Here is a 15,150-nt window from a genome sequence, read left to right as displayed (position 1 = left end):
GAGAAGGGGTGCCCAAGGAATGCTTACCTGAAGAAGTGATATTTGAGCTGAGACCTGGAGGATAGTCATGAGAAAATCTGGGAGAAGAACCTTCCAGAAAGAAGGGACCACCGCAATGGGCACAGGGGTGTTGCATCCAGGCCAGTGTAGTTGGGGCAAAGAAAGCTTGGGGAGAGTGGACAGGTGGACAAGGACTGGTCACACCAGGCCTTTAGACCTGGTGAGGAAACTGGTTTCTGCTTTAACCAGTAAGGAAAAGTGTGGAGGGGTAAAGGGGCATTTCTGAGGTCACGAGTATAGCCCAGAGCTTCTGGTGCCTAGACCAATACCTGGGGGTGCTTCTCAGCCACGCTTTCTCTCTACGTCATTTACTCTCTGGATTTTTATAATTTTTAGCATGAATGCTTTATTAATGTGAAACAGAAATTAGTGCATGTCAATGGTGAACTCTGTCCAGTGGTTGATTTAGAAGCCCTTTAGCAATTGCTGGTACACTTTTGGCCCACAGTTAGCATGACTGGCCACTGGTCTACCCTCTAGGTCTCTTTACTTATCAAAAGCACAGAATTTAGTAATTGAGTCCCTAGATTAATTATATGGTTGTACAAATGAAGGTGGTGCATGTCTTGACTCCTAAGACATACTAAAATTTTAAGTCTATTTTGCAGTAGTTGATATGTTAGAAAATTACAGTTTCTTTGTTGGCATATTGCACAAGTAAGTATTTGTGAACCACAGTGTCTAGGGCATTTACTTAAATTGCCTTTTTGGAAAATAATTCGCTGCAAAGTCCAAAAGGCATTCGCTGTGATAACTGTGTGCCGTTCTCCTCCTCCCCACCCCTTTGCTCTGTTGTCGGCTGCTTTGGTGTAAGAGACCATGGTCCTGTGAAATTTCTGGCTTTCTGGATTGAAACGTGTTCAGGCTCTGATATATACTTTAACTCGGAATTGCAGGAACAGTTACCAAACTAGAAAGGGTAGCAGTAGAGGGCTAGGTTATAGATATTAAACTTAAAGTGATTTTGTTTTATTTGTTTGTTTGTTTTGGCATTTATTTGCTTTTTCAGTATGACTTTGTATACTATCCTCTTGATTATAACATTTCCATGGTTTTCCTTGCCAGAGTTCATCACACGAAAGCCAAGTATTTGGTGTTACATTCAGAACACAGCGCATGGTTTTGTTTTGTGAATTCACATAATACAGTGAAAACATTGTTCTGACAAAATTAGAATTTGCTTTCGGGCAAAAATCAATAAAGCACTTTAATCGGCTTGGTTGTATTTGGGAAATACATAGGCGTCAGCCTTCAGCACCCTACTTCTGCTCCAACCCGCCTGGAGCAGCAGAAAGGAGCAGGGTTCTCAGGGAGTAAATGTAAAGGTTTGATTAAACCATAATTAAGTTTCAGAACAGTTAGCTAAGAACTATGAATAAGATGTGTCTTTACATTGTTTGAGCAACAGAAAGCTAGAGCAAATGAAACTTTATAGTGTGGTTGAAAATATTACATGGAAGAAAATCTCAGAATGACTACCACAAACGCTCACACTGAGTTAAATTCATATACACTAGTTATTTCTCCCTTTTAACTTTTAAAAAAGAGAATTCTTTTAAAAATGAATGTAAGTGAATGTTTGCAGAACAAGGTCTGGGGTAACTGACTGGACAGCCAATCAGCAGCTTCCCTGCAGCTTAAGAGCACAAGTAAAATGGCCAGCCAGGGCCCGGAGTACTTCGCCAGGATGCTGGAGATGGCTGAGCACAGTAGGCCTCCAGTCTTCATTTGACTGAAGACTGACTGCAGCCCTGAGAAAATGGATTCCCTGAGGATTCAGAGCAGCTCACCTCCCAGGCCCATGCTTGCCTATTTCTTAGTCTTTCCCTGTGACTTTCCTTTAAAATAGTTTAAAATAGTTGCAGCTTGGTTTCAGGGGCCTCAAATGAGGAGAGTGTGTTTCAGCTGACAGATTCCTGCCAGCCTTTTGAGGGGGCTCCCGCTCCCGCTGGACTCAGGGTTGTGCTTTTTTGCACAGGCTCTGTATCATACTGTTGGCCTATGCCAGTTAGCCGCTGTCTCCTGTCCTTCCTCCTTCCTGGGAACCTGAGCTCTTTGAGGGAGCACTTGGACTCAGTGTCAGACCTGTTGATGCGGACCTCTGACCTCTAATCATTTCATATGGTTCCCTGCTAATTTTACCTATAGCGTTTTGTTTTGTTTTTCATTGTTGTGACTTGGTGAGTGTTTAACATCTTTCTCTGGAATCATAGTGTTTGGGCTTCCTGGTCTTTATAAGACAGTTAGTCACCGCACCACCATATTCACCCTCTCCTTTTCCTCCTTCTACATATCTGACTTGGAAAAATGCGTGTGGCTATGTTATGCCACATTGTCCTAAATGGATTAGAGACTGTGATCTTCTCTTGACTGATCTCTGAGGACTCTGTAGATCAAAATGTTACCTAGTTCTTCAAGGAGAACATTCTTACACAATATATATGTTGTTAGACATCACTAAATATATAATAAAAAGTATGCCATGTTCTCAAAGGGCAGTGGCACAGAGCCAGAGCTGAGTGTGGGCCACCTTCATCCCTCCTGGCTGGTTTGAAGGCGGTGCAGGTCTGGTGGTAGTTTGTGTTCCTTTTTTATGTTAAAGTAACAAGTCTCTCCTGGTTTATTTTGACCTGGTCATGATGTGTCCATTCCACAAACTCTGTTATGCACAAAAGTGCACAAAATGAAGATAAAGTGCCTCTCTCCAGCCTGACAAAAGCCATTCCTTTGCAGAATGGTAGCTGTAGTGAAAGTAAATAAATGAATGGACAGCAATCACAGCCTAGTTGATGGAACTGTTCAATTAAAGCACAGGCATTTACATGGTGTAATTTCCCTAAATTGCCAATGAGCCCCTTTAGACACAACCAGTGTTCAAATTGATTTCAGCATTGATTTTGGCTGAAGCTGATAAATTTCTGCTTGTTAGTTAAAGTAATTTTGCAGAAGACTTTGTACTGCAGTATTGAAGTGTTCATTTAGCTGATGGTTAAAAGAGGAGTTATTTACAGAGGCCTCTACTGTTCTTCTGAGATGGGACAATTCCCCAATCATCTTTTACTTTTAATTTTTTAGGCTTCAGTATACCAATCAATAGGTGATTGAAACTGATTAAAACTTATCCAACCAGCTGCCTATGGCAGTTTAATTAGAAGCCGGGTGATTCTTAAATTAAACGTCTTGTTCTCCTCATCACATCGCCGTCTTCCAGAAGAGTGAGGGGCTAACAGTGCTGAAAACTTAAAACTTCAGCTTTGGAAGATAGCAGCTCATGGGTGTGAAACTGCCGAAGAACGGTTCCTCGGGCAGTCCAAAAGCAGACACGGGCTTAGGGGCCTAGAAGGGGTGCTTTTGCTTTTAGGTAAGAGGTAGCCTGCAGTGAAATGCAGACAAAGGGCCATCTGTTGGTGCTTTGTCTTACTGCATATGGCAGTGGGTGCTGGGGCTCAGTTGTAACACACAGTAGGTGGGAAAGAGCTAGCAGAATAATCTCCGGCTTTGACACTGTCAGTTCAAATAGTTCTCATTCTGTTTTGAGGTCTCAAGTCAAGTCAGTCTGCACTGAATGGTAAACAAGCGTTTTCATGTAAGGCCGAGTTGACTTTTCAGCAACCTTGTGAGCAGGATTGTGGCAGAGACTTTGTTGCCCCCACTTCTGAAGCTTCCCCACACTCGTTTTATCCAGTATAAGACAGTGTCTTGGTTTGTAATGGAAGCAGGTTGATATTTCTGTCATAAGGGACATATTACATCTGGCACTACAGGGAAGGGAATAAATGGCTCACTTTTCAGAGGTGCATTTACTCTTTGACCCACTAGGGTACTATTTAGTGTTCTAGAAGAGGTAATTTAGTAAATTGCACCCCAGTGGCCTGAAAAAGTTAATGCAACCCTGAAAAGTGAGGCATTCGATCGATTTCTTCTATTGCTTTTTAAAAATCAGCACCAGCCATATCCAGAGAGCCTGGAAGACTGCTGGAAAGAAGCTCTAGAAGCAGCCAGTTCACGCTCACACAAAGCTCGGGTTCGGCTTCCGAGGCCCCAGATCCACTTCCTGCTCCATGTTTATCAAACAGAAATCTGAAGCTGCCATTAACCTCGCCAGGCCTTGACTCCTTGGCTGCAGAATGGCTAAGACACCCCCTAACAAGTTCTTGTACAAAGCAGATAGCCTCTGTATAAAAATATTTCCTGGCCAAGCTTTCCTCTTGTGCTCCCTACCCCCAGCTCCCAGTGCCAGCAGGTCTGGGCTGCCCTCAGCCTTGGTTGGAGAAGCTTGTTTTCCAAGTGGGCAGCAGCCAATGGAGAGATGCATGACTGACCAGAGTCCTAAGAAGGAGAGACCAAGTGCTCAACCCCAATGGGACGCCTGTGTTAACCCTACCACCAAGGCCTATGGGATGTCAGAGCACGGGAGGGGTGCTGTGAAGTGCTGGCTTCTGGCTGTGACATGGCTATGGTGACCATAACTCACAGCAGCTGTGGTCACCAGCACAAGATTGGGCCAGCCAAACCTCTGGCATAACTGAGATAGGATAGGTGCTGTGCAGGCTTACTGAGGAGCTCTTGGCAGCAGACTGTCGGTCATTCTTTGAGGGTGTATTCACTGCTAGGTTGCCTTGCTGCGGTGGTTGGCCCTACACCCATGCACATGGGCAGCAAGCGTAACTGGATGTGTGGGTTAGAAAAAAAGAGAGATGAAGATTGAAGGTGAGAAATGGGAGTACATACGGCCATATTTCATTGTATACATGTATGAAATTCTCAAAATAAGGAAAAAATTGAAAAGTTTATAACACATATGTTCTAAACCATACACAACCGAATACTAAGCCCTGACAGAAGGTTTTCTGAAGTACCCATCTTTGTGGGCAGTTTGGGAGAAGTGATTCTTGGCTGACTCTACAGGGAACTGAGTAGCGATTACCCTGTACTCAAGGTCTTCCTGCAGAAGGGCCCTATCTGGTCCATCCTCAGAGTGCTCCTAGTCCCCTCATGCATTGCTTAGCCACTCAGCTTCCTTCTCCTGCTGTGATGTCTCTTGCTTCCCTGCTTTGCCCATTGCCTTCTTTCAGATCCTTTGATCGAGAGTTCACCGTGACGGCAGCTTCCCCTATCTCCAAGGTATTTAGGCCATATATTAAAAGACATTACTCTAGTTAATGTGGAGAGTGTTAAAGGCTCGAAGCAGGATGCTTCAACTTACGGAAGAAATATGGAAGCCTGATGACATTAACTTCGGGGGAGGTATGAGGAGAAAAGGGGTGTTTCACCCAACTAGACAGAGAGGAGCGAACAGGAGGCTGCTCTCATCTTTCTCTGACTGAAAATCTTTTTAACCCAGCCAACTTCCCAGTGCCTTATGTTAGGTGGATTTATGAGGACTATATACAACCAATATCTTGAAATTAATGTCTGTAACCTAATGACATGTTTGGTTTGGTATGTAAACAGTTGGGGGGTGTTGCTTAAGCACAGATTACATTACACTTGGTAGTCAAGTTCTGTAAGGGGCTTTAGAAGGAAAGTTGGCATAGCTCACGATTTGAAGCTTCTCTCTACAACTGCTGTTTACTTTGGATTTTCTGTTCTAACAGCCAGAGCCTGGCTAATGTGTTTATCTATTATGGAAGGCAGCAACTGTCAATGTGGATTTCCCTGAAACTGTTTGATTTTTTTTTTCTTCCTATGAATGGCTATGGCTAGTTTAGTATGCAACAGGACTCTTAAAATTCTCCAACTGACTATTATTCCCACACTCCAAAGAAAAGGACCAAACATTTTCATTGGCTGACCCCACAGCTACTTTGCATATGATTGCTGGAGATGCCATTGCAATTCAAAGATGGCATGCAGAGAAATTAATGAAAATAAACTCATTTCTAAATGACTCTCAAGACAGCAGAAAGTGCTTGATTTTGTCCATGTATTGCTCACGGGCAGTCATGCACTGCACTTCTTCCAGTGCGAGGAAGGGCTCGCTTTGTGTTGTATTGGCTTCAGATTTGGCTGCCTCATGAGTTTGGACTGCAGGGTCCCTTTCAATCAGGGACTGGTCCTGTGGGTGGCTCCTCAGGCCTTGGGATTCTGCCTCCTCTTCCCTTTCCTCTAGTTGTTCTTTTAGCCCAAAGGCTGTATGTGACTGGAAATGGGAAAACCTACTTCAGAGAAAGACTTCCATTCATTTTTAAAAGGTTTACATGGAATCACAAGAACTTTTATTTTTACTTTATTGGTTTTTGTTTGTTTTTTGAGACAATGTCTCCTCATGTTAGCCCAGGCTGCCCCAGACTATTTACCCTTCTGGCTCGGCCATTGTAGCAGGTATGTGCTACCACACCTGAGTGAAACACACAGGTACTTTTTAATAAATAAATAATCATCATTTAAACAGCAATTACACCATCTGTAAATATGGAAACTGATGACTCTATGTCATGGTGGTTTAATGATGACTGCCATACATTTTGATAAGGGGCTATATTTAATAATTTAATCTGAATATGGAAACTCTTAGTTAAGAGCTCTGCTAGTAAGAATGAAGAGTTGCCTAAGTAAAGTGGTGGCTAATCCTAAATCTCCTTTTAGGCAGTGGTTTGTCTTCTAATCAAACTTTTGGTCAAATCTCCCATGTTTCTCTTTGGTCCTACCTTCTGGCATCCAGCCCTGTTCTGATGTATAAACTGGGAAGCTCCAAGGCTCTGGGAAGAAAGGCAGACATCTGGGGACCTACCTATCAGGGACATCATTGCCTGAAGAGCAGAGAACCTGTTTTATCATTCTGGAGAGCCGCCTCTGTCTCTGCAGGCAGCTAACACAGAGACTGTCATTGTAACTTTTGTTTATTTTTATATTTTATTATTATTTATTTTTATTTCATGTGCATTCATGGTTTTGCCTGTGTGTATGTCTGTGTGAGGATGTTGGATCCTCTGGAACTGGAGTTACAGACAGTTGTGAGCTGCCGTGTAGGTGCTGGGAATTGAACCCTGGTCCTCTGGAAGAGCAGCCAGTGCTCTTAACCACTGAGTAAATAAACCTTTTCTCTTTCTGTCCTACCTATCTGCCCTCTGAGACCCAGGAAGCAAAATAAGCACACACACACACACCCCGCCATCTACTTCCTGTTCTTACTGTTGTGTTCTCTATGACCAGGTGATTCCTGCCTGTTTGGAGAAATTTCCAACAATTGATAGCTTTCTTTAAAGAATTCACGGAGTGTTCCTCCCTCTTTTCACTAACCTTACCATAAGCTCTGTGGGAAGCAAACTCCTGTGGGCATAGTTTACACAACAAGCCTGCCAGCCCTCAGGTCAGGGGCAGAACTGTCCCTCAGGTGTTTCCTTTTTGTGACTCAGTCTATGCTTGTGATTACTGTTGAGGACTTTCTTCAAGGTAGGAGGAAAAGTAGGTGCTAAAGGTGTTTTCATGCTCATTTTTGGTGAGTTGATTGGCAGTTATAGCATCACGGAGTCATGCTCAAATATGAAGTGTTGGCATCAGGTTGTAGGTCAACGTCCCTGTCTTAAATTCCCTCTGGTGTCCCAGTCACCAGAGAAGCCAGATGCTCCCCAGAATAAATCCTCTTTGCACATGAATTAAAATAACTTTATTGAACTTATGTTGGGAAATTAACACGCAGGAAGTGCTGTAGAACTCAGATGTCTGCTTTAATTGTATAGGATAGAATGGGTTTTACCAGGAAATGCATGTTCAGCTTTAGGCTATTGATTTTGTAAGCAGGAGTCAGCTGGGAAGACTCACATTTTTGCGATTCTTCTAGAATTTGAAATTCTAAGCATAAATAATTTCAGTAAAGACTGTAAGATACAGATGTGGTTGGTCTTGTGCATGGCATGCACTTGCGTGGCAGTCCAGATGTGGGAATGTGAACACGGGTTGTTTCTCCCGTATGTCCTGGTGGATGCAGGACTTTTTATTTTTAATAAATTTTTTTAATTAAGAGATATTCTATTCATTTTACATACAAACCACAAATTCCCTTGTCCTCCCTCCTCCCACCCCCCAGCCTTCCCCCCAAACCCACCCCCCATTTCTTAGATGGAGGACTTTTTAACATTTTGTTTTCAAACTTTTCTTCTCCTCACTTTTAAAGATTATTAGAGAAATTGCTTTTTTTCTTCTTAAATCTTATTTTATGTGTATGAATGTTTTGCCTGCATGTATGTCTGTGTCCTGTGTGCATGCCTGGTGTCTGAGACCAGAAGAGGGCATCAGATCTCCTGGAACTGGAGTTACGGGCAGTTATGAGCTGCTGTGTGGGTGCTGGGAATTGAACCCAGGTCCTCTGGAAGAGTAGTCAGTGCTCTTAACTGCTGAGCCATCTCTGCAGCCTGTGGTGATTATTCTAGAATAGATTTTCATTAGGAGTTAGATGAAGGTAAGCACACTTATCACTTACCTTCTAAGCTGCACTGGACTCTGAAGAGTCTGAAAGAAAAAATCAATAGAGTCACTTGCATTGGTCCCAAAGTATTGCCTTTGTTGTCGGTCACATGTTTTCTGACCAGCCACTAAGTGCTTAGCATTAGGACAGACATAACACCAGCATTCATGGCCTCTAGGTCTGTTGTAAGCTTACAGAAGTCCTTTCTCATGGCCTTGGCCACTTCGTTTTCCTCTCTCTGGCCTCAGTTTAGATAGGAAGCTGAGGGCTGGAGAGATGGTTCAGTGGTTAAGAGCATTGGCTACTTTTCCAGAGGTCTTGAGTTCAATTCCCAGCACCCACATGGTGGCTCCCAACCATCTGTAATGGGATCCGGTGCCCTCTGCTGACCTGCAGGCAGAACACTGTCTACATAATGAATCTTTAGAGAGGAAGCTGATCACCTTACACCCCTGCCTTCTGTGCCCCTCAGCTCAAGTCCCTCTCACCCCTTGTGGGGGACAACGCAACAGTTTCTCAGCACACCCTCAGTTTCAGTCTCACCATCCAGCAGCTAGTGCCCATTCTCAAATTAGCTTTCTGCTTCTATCTGTGCCTTCTACAATTTGGAGTGAAAGCCAGAGACCTCACCATGGCTAGGTGACATGACAGCCCAGCTTCCCACAGCCTCTTTGGCTCATGTCTCTCAGTTAAGCCTGCTGCTCATTCTTCTTCCACACACATTTCCACCCTGGGCCTTTGAACTTGGTCCACTGCTTGCACAAGATGACGCATTAACATGAGAAGGGGTGGTTGCAGTTAAGACGGTCTAAGGTTTTGACCTGGTTTGGAAAGGGTAGAGAATAGTCAACTTTATATTTTGTTAAGTCTCTCCGATATAAAAATGGTGTTGGTGACATTAAAAAGTAGGCAGAGTAAAGGAGAGAGACGTGGGACAAATGAGTAGAGTGGTAGGAATAAATCCCAACTCTATCAGCAGTTATAATAAATGCAAATGGAGATTGCCACTTAATAGATTAGTTAGATTGAGGGGTTTTTTTAAATATAGCTATTTGCTATTTTAGATTAGGTTAGAAGAAATTGTGAAAACACAATAAAGTTGAAAGAAAAAAATGGGAAGATCTAAGACAAACATAATAGTAGCAACAACAAAACCCTTTTTCTCAAAAGCTTATGTATTGACATATGACAAACTAAAAGGCAAAAATGATTATTAGGGATTAGAAAGGACTGCTATATGATGGTATAAGGACAGATGACTGACTTAGCAAAATATTTTCGGAGTTATTTTTATTCATGTGTTTGTGTATGACTGCCTGTCTATACATGTACCACATGGATGCAGTTGCCTGAAGAGGCCAGAAGAGGTTGTCATCCCCTAGAACTGAAGTAACACATGGCTATGGTCTACCCAGTGTGATGCTGGGAACCAAACCCAAGTCCTCTGCAAGTGTGTGTGTGGGGGGCATTGGGGAGTGGCACACGCACTGTGTCATCCTTCCAGCCTGATAGGTGAAATCTTGGCACACAGGCAGAGTGTGTTTTTCTGATTGTGTATGGAAATGTACACCAATTAAGTTGAAAATATACACATACTTCTTTTTTTAGGCATACATTTTTTGCAAAAAAAAAAAAAAAAAAGAACAAAAACCCAATTATTACTAGGGCACAAAGCAAATCTCAGTCCAACCTGTAACATACAGCTCATGTTTTCTAGTAACAACAATTAGGTTAGCTGTCATCAGTAAGTTAAACACAGCCAGATATTGGGAAGTGGAAATGCATACGTCTGAATAACTTATCAATCATGTAGTACATCATAATAAAAATATCTACAATTGAACAGAAATGGAAATGCCAAGTGTGAAATCAGGAGACACAGCTAAGTCATGCTTAGAGCAGGGCACTGGCCAGTTTAACACAGCTCAAGACACAGCAAACAGGGGTAGAGAGTACACCCTAGAAATCAAAGAATTGGTCATGGAGTCATGAAACAAGTCAACAAAACCAAAAGCTAGTTCCTCAATCTTAACAAAGAGAAGACATAAATAATAAAAATAGAACTGAAAAAGCAAACAGAATTCTACATAGAGCAGAGATTTTTAACAGAGCACACATGCTGTCACACCTCTTAAATCCCAGCACTTGAGAGGCAAAGGCAGGTAGAGAATGCCAAGTAAACATTAGAGAAAGAATGGTCCTGACTTCTGGCATAGGTACAAAGGCCCTGAGGCAGGAACATGTTTAGTATAGGGGAGTGATAACTAGAGATAAGAAAAGTTGGCAGAAACAGATATATGAGATAACCAGATTGTGAAATCCTCATAAGGACTTTGGATTCAGTAGTTAGAAATCTTCCCGGGAAAGGTGGTGGTGGTGGTGGTGGTGGTGGTGGTGGTGATGGTGATGATTGATGATGATGATGACAATGATGACAATGATGATGATAGCACCTACCTGTCAGATTATGGAATTAAATGCATGTGGAATTTGTAAAACTGCATTCAAATGACAGGATTTCCCCCCATTAAGCATAGAGCATCTACTATGGGCAAGCATTTGTGCTAAACATAAGAATAGAAAGATGATGATATGAGAGTACCATCATATGTATGCCCAGTGTGGCACACAGTGCAGGGACATCTTCTGAAGTGCAGTGGGGACCATTATATAAATACACATTGATATTGCATATATGTATATACATATGTATGCGTATGTATAATATATATGTATGCATATGTATACATATCTATAAATGCATAGTTATATTCACACACAAATGTATACATATTTTCATGCATATGGATGCATATATTCCATGCATATGGATATATATGCATATGTATACTTTTTTTTGAAACCAGGTCTCATAGTACAGATTAACCTAAAACTCACTGTGTAGCCCAGGTTGGTTATAAACTCCTGATCTACCAGCCTCCTGAATGTTGGAGCAGCTTGCGCAGCCATACAAATATTTATTAAAGGAAACTACATGGGTGCTTTCTAGGGTAGCTTATGTTTTCTTGTTAACCCCAAGAGACTGAGACATCCTTTCTTACCTAGCAGAAGTTTCTGTCAAGTGGTGTTTCTGCTTTACAGTTGTGGTGAGTTGAGTGAGATAGACATGGTCAACACAGATCTCAAGTCTGGTTAGAACAGCAAGAACCACTCCACATGCTCAGTCCTACCCTTGGCACACATGCCCAGTCCTACCCTTGGCATGTCTTTTGCAGTTTACACTCTTGGGTTTTCCTGAGCTTGGCTGTTGCTCAATCTGGCTTTTGGGTGTTTCTGGTAAAGAAGGAAGGATTGGCTTGGACAGTTTTCTGCACTCCCTGCTAGTTCAGGAAACTCTGGTCTGACATTAAATGTTGACACCAACATCATTGTTCCCACACCTGAATTGTTCCTGACAAAGACAGAAAATAGGAGGGCTGAGAGTGTTGCACAATGGGGGAGTGCTTGCTTAGCATGTTTGGGGGCCTGGGCTTGAACCCAGAGTCACAAACCAACCAACCAACAAAACCCAATGTGTTTGTCAGTGTTCTCTAGAGGAACAGAACGGATGTAATGAATTTATTGTTTTTACAGTGTGTGTGTGTGTGTGTGTGTGTGTGTGTGTGTGTGTGTGTGTGTGTGTGTGTGTATGGTTTATTAGAATGACTGACAGGCTGTGGTCCAGCCAGTCCAACAGTGGCTGTCTACTAGTGGAAGGTCCCACAATCCAGCAGTTGTGCAGTCCAAAGGCTGGATGTCTCAGCTGGTCTTCAGTACATGCCGGAATCCTGAAGAGGCTCTAATGCCAGTGAAGGAATAGACTTACCAGCAAGAGCAAGCAGGCAAAGAGAGAAGCTTCCTTCTTGCGTGCCCTTTATATAGGCTGCCAGCAGAAGGTGTGGCCTACGTCAAAGTGAATCTTCCCACCTCAAAAGATCTGGATTAAAAGTGGATATTCCCACTTCAAATGATTTAATTAAGAAAAAAATCCCTCACAGGCTTCTCTATTCAAACATTTACACCAGACTATTCCATCTTGTGCCATCCCCAGGTGTCTGTATTGTGTGTTCAGTTTTCCAGGGGGACTAGTCCCAAAAGGCAGGTGGAGCAGGCAGGGAGAAGCACTCAGAAATGCCTCATACAAGTGCTTCCTCCCTTCGCTCTTTGGAACAGGTAATTACTGTGGCAACAACAAACTAATTTGAAGCGTTAGCTGTTAATTAAAACATTGCGGAGGTGTATAGTTGTCTTTTGGTGTAACCAGAGCCTCCATTCAGACTTCATTAATCACTTTACAGTTAATGTGCTGAGGAAGGTCAAGACAATTGAGACGTACTATCTGCCGAAAGTAAACAAACTCTTTCTCCAGGTAGCATGCTGATTGCAGAGTTGAGGGAGTTGATTTAGCTCATGCCTGACTTTGCCTTTGTCATCCATTTCTCCCCGATGATTAAATGTGAAATCGGCCCTGTCACCAGACTGTAAACCAAGCCACAAGGCTTCTTTATTGCTCGAAATGGAACCCAAACTTGCATGGATGAATTAGCGTGCGTCATAATTAAATCATCAAGTCTCTCTTTTAATTCACTTGGAAATGGGAGACCTTTCTTTTGGGAAAGAGATCGGCTTTCTTGACAAGCTAATTAAGTTGCCAAACTACCCAGTGAGGTGTATGTATGCTGGGCTCTCAGCTAATCAAGTTCTTATCGCCACAGCTGGTCTCAGAAGTCCATGTGTTGCCCCTTGTTCAAAGTACCAACACTGCTCTCCCCACAGCTTCAGATTTTTTGTCATCATACTTTAGTCCTTGGCTAGTGATCTAAAACTCAGTGTTTTAAAAAGCTGAAATTGGAAGCATCTATGATATACCAGTGGAAATAATGTTATTATTTAATCTTATATATTGAATTATTGATATTTACCTGGAAAAAGCATCTAAATTCCTCACATATATTTTAAAGGGCATAGACTAACAACTTCTGCAGCCACTGGGGAAAATATAGTATGTACTATATACTAGTATAGTATAAGTGGACACTGGCACTGTCCACTCACATCTCAGCCACTAACCGCATAATAGGAAAGTGTGAAATCCTCCATGGAGCTGCATGATGGGAATATGTGAAATCCTCCAGGGAGCAGATGCAGTTCTTCTCAGTTCTTTTGGGTTTGGTACTTTTATGGGTTTGCAGTTACAATACCTGCTTGTGTTACATAGCTCATTTAAAATTTTTATGTAAAATTGTTTATATCCCAATAATGGTGAGAATATGTAGTTCACGCAGTGTGTATGTAAAAGGCCCCATTTCATTAATACACATTAAGTCTTGATAGAAAATGATTTTATTTCTGCAAATCTCAATTTCTTACTTTCCATAAATGAATGAATGAATGCTTGCTTGCTTCCTTCCTTCCTTCTTTCTCTTATGCTGGTCATCTAATACTGTGCATTATATATACTGGACAAGAAAGTACTCTACCACTGAGGTGTAGCCTCAATCCCATTAATATTTCTTAATCTAGGTTACGTTATTTCAGTGTATCTGAGTGTCTTAATTACTTTTCTATTATGGTGATAAAACACCATGACCAAGGCAGCTTTAAAAAGAAAGTGTTTCATTCATGGCTTATGATTTTTGAAGGATAGAGTCTATGATGATAGAGTAAAGTTATGGCAGCAGAAACAGCTGAGAGATTACATCTTGATCTATAATTTGGAAGGGCAAGACACACTGAGAATATTCAAAGCCTGTCGCAGCGACACATCTCTTCCAACAAAGCCACACTTCCTAATTCTTCCCAAACAGTTTCACCAATTGGAAACAATGAAACTTATGAGCCTTTGGGGGCCATTCTCATTCAAACTCCACACTGAGCCTACTTCCCTGTTTAAGGGGAAAATGAGCCACATGCTCAAGCCATAGCTGTATTTCTTATGAAAAATTATATTAAAAGCCATAGTCAGAACTCATCCTGTGATTGGTGATTATTTTGATAAAATATAGTGATATAATTTCTCTGTTTATGTACCTTAAAGAAAAGCAAAAACCTTCCTTTTGCTGCTTATACATGACCACAGACACACACAATGCCACAACAAGGGAATGACCACAGACACACACACAATGCCACAAGGGATCCAGAGCCAGAAAACTGAATGACCACAGACACACACAATCCACAACAGGGGATTGGGGCCAGAAAACTGAATGACCACAGACACACACAATCCACAACAAGGGATTGGGGCCAGAAAACTGAATGACCACAGACACACACAATGACACAACAAGGGATCCAGGGTCAGAACTGAATGACCACAGACACACACAATGACACAACAAGGGATCCAGGGTCAGAACTGAATGACCACAGACACACACAATGACACAACAAGGGATCGGGGCCAGAAAACTGAATGACCACAGACACACACAATGACACAACAAGGGATCCAGGGTCAGAACTGAATGACCACACACACACAATGACACAACAGGGGATCCAGGGTCAGAACTAAATGACCACAGACACACACAATCCACAACAAGGGATCCAGGGTCAGAACTGAATGACCACAGACACACACAATGACACAACAAGGGACCCGGGGTCAGAACTGAATGACCACAGACACACACAATGACACAATAAGGGACCCAGGGTCAGAACTGAATGACCAT

At 42.3% G+C, this 15,150-nt stretch overlaps 1 protein-coding gene across 3 annotated transcripts in view; it reads left to right on the top strand.

Annotated features, from left to right (window-relative positions):
- The window catches only part of Map2k5 (mitogen-activated protein kinase kinase 5), a 256,460-nt gene that overhangs the window by 83,339 nt on the left and 157,971 nt on the right, over positions 1-15,150 (top strand). The gene's annotated exons all lie outside the window — the stretch shown is intronic.

This window comes from Peromyscus californicus, unplaced genomic scaffold (assembly GCF_007827085.1).
Source record: "Peromyscus californicus insignis strain IS unplaced genomic scaffold, ASM782708v3 Scaffold_11__1_contigs__length_118956290, whole genome shotgun sequence".
NCBI classification, from domain to species: Eukaryota; Metazoa; Chordata; class Mammalia; order Rodentia; family Cricetidae; genus Peromyscus; species Peromyscus californicus.
This window is presented reverse-complemented; position numbering and strand designations above follow the sequence as displayed.